Consider the following 2,421-nt stretch of genomic DNA (forward strand, 5'->3'; position numbering starts at 1 on the left):
TGTTACCGTGAGTTGGCAAGACAAAGTTGTCAGCCAGCAATAGAAATAGGCCTTGTAAATCTAACATGAATTCCGTTAGAGGAAAATAAAAAAGATATTGTTGCAGCTCAAAAAATTCATCTAACTTTATCAAATCAGAAGTTTTCGGCTGGCTTGGAAGACTAGTGGTGCGCAGGACGCAATCCTGGACAGGGGCTGAGACGCCGCTTCCCCAGCAGCGCCGGTGGCGGAGCCCATTTGGGCGTCGACAGCAGCAGCGCCAGGCTCAGGAGGCACTCCTCGGGCCAAGGCCATGGCCCCGCGGCTGCAGCTGGAGAAGGCGGCCTGGCGCTGGACGGAGACGGTGGGTCCCGAGGAGGTGTCGCAGGAGCACATCTGGCTGGAGCCCTGCATGCTTGGCGTGAGCAGACGAAACTGCAAAGGAAACCCGAATTGCTTGGTTGGGATCAGTGAGCACATTTGGTTAGGAGAAATAGATGAAAACAGTTTTCATAACACTGACGACCTCAACTATGAGAGGAGATAAAAGAGCTCATCTGTGGGCCTCACTAAACTGGGAGTTACTTGGTATGTCAACACATTTTTTCAAGTGTGGTTTCTTAACCTGGAGCTTCTGCAGGGGCTCTACTTATGTCCAAGCACCTATAGTGACTACATGATGGGAGGTGGTATCCAAGCAGAGAAGGATGAGCCTCAAGAGATTTGTGAGCATCTCCAGTACTTATCTGCCTTGTTGTAAATCAGTAATAGGTGCTACATTGATCCATCGGGATTTGTTAAAACTTTGGGCTTGGACACAGGGCAGCAGCAGGATGCCCAAGAATTTTCAAAGCTCTTTATGTATCTTTTGGAAGATACTTTGTCTAAACAAAAGAATCCCGATGTGAGGAACACTGTTCAACAGCAGTTCTGTGGGGAATAAGCTTATGTAACTGTCTGCACTCAGTGATGCAGAGAATCTAAGCTTTTATCAAAGTTTTATGAACTGGAGTTAAATATCCAAGGCCACAAACAGTTAACAGATTGTATCTTGGAATTTTTTTTTTTTTTTTTTTTGCGGTACACGGGCCTCTCACTGTTGTGTCCTCTCCCGTTGTGGAGCACAGGCTCCGGACGCGCAGGCTCAGTGGCCATGGCTCGCGGGCCCAGCCGCTCCGCGGCATGTGGGATCTTCCCAGACCGGGGCACAAACCCGTGTCCCCTGCAACGGCAGGCAGACTCTCAACCACTGCACCACCAGGAAAGCCCTGTATCTCAGAATTTTTGAAGGAAGAAAAATTAGGAGACAATCAGTACATTTGTGAAAACTGTCAAAGCAAACAGAATGCAACAAGGAAGATCCGACTCCTTAGTCTTCCTTGTACTCTGAACTTACAGCTAATGCATTTTGTCTTTGACAGGCAAACTGGACATAAGAAAAAGCTGAATACCTACATTGGCTTCTCAGAAATTTTGGATATGGAGCCTTATGTGGAACACAAAGGTGGGTCCTATGTGTATGAACATAGTGCAGTCCTCATACACAAAGAAGTGAGCGTTTATTCTGGTCACTACATTGCCCATGTGAAAGATCCACAGTCTGGTGAATGGTATAAGTTTAACGACGAAGACATAGAAAAGATGGAGGGAAAGAAATTACAACTAGGGACTGAGGAAGATCTAGCAGAACCTTCTAAATCCCAGACATGTGTACCCAACTGTGGCAAAGGAACTCACTGCTCTCGAAATGCATACCTGTTGGTTTATAGACTGCAAACTCAAGAAAAACCCAACATACCTATTCAGGTACCAGCCTTTCTTCAAGAGCTGGTAGATTGGGATAATTCCAAATTTGAGGAGTTGTGTATTGAAATGGCCAAGATGTGTAAGCAAAGTGTGGATAAAGGAAAAGCAAAGCATGAAGAAGTTAAGGAGCTGTACCAAAGGTTACCTGCTGGAGCTGGTCTGTAAGATCTTCTGGGACAGTCGGTGCCCAATCTGAGCTACTAGCTCCAGGTGGGCACCCTCACAACCTTATCTCTCAGGGCCTTACTAAGGCCTGGTTTAGAGCCTTGTGGGAAGTCTCGGGGTGGGGGAGGCTAGGGTAGTGTAACGGATGTAGCTTGCCACGTGGATGTGGCACATGGGGTGCGGTCACCCCACATCCCTGGTTGTGCAAAGATTGCAGAGCATGCAGACAGACCTCTGTTGTGGCTACCCAAGAAAGAAACCAAGGAGCCCTAGTGAATTTACAGACTAGTGAAAGTAACAGCCATTTATTGAGCACCTGTGAATCAGGTGTCACCAGGAGCAGCACAAACTTGTTTTGTGATCTCACTCTTGGTGCCTATACATCTGTAGTCATTCTGTCACTTCCTAAGGCATCCTCTTCTTTATTGCTGAAGATCTGAGAAAAAAGTTTACCTGGGCACATTGCCTCAG

At 47.0% G+C, this 2,421-nt stretch overlaps 1 pseudogene across 1 annotated transcript; it reads left to right on the forward strand.

Moving 5' to 3' along the window:
• Positions 1-292: 292 nt before the first annotated feature.
• LOC307056260 (ubiquitin carboxyl-terminal hydrolase 48-like) lies at positions 293-1,950 on the forward strand (annotated as a pseudogene). The gene is made up of 2 exons: positions 293-1,025; positions 1,241-1,950. The product of its transcript is annotated as a ubiquitin carboxyl-terminal hydrolase 48-like (transcript).
• Positions 1,951-2,421: the final 471 nt, after the last annotated feature.

This window comes from Hyperoodon ampullatus, assembly GCF_949752795.1.
Source record: "Hyperoodon ampullatus genome assembly, chromosome: 1".
NCBI classification, from domain to species: Eukaryota; Metazoa; Chordata; class Mammalia; order Artiodactyla; family Ziphiidae; genus Hyperoodon; species Hyperoodon ampullatus.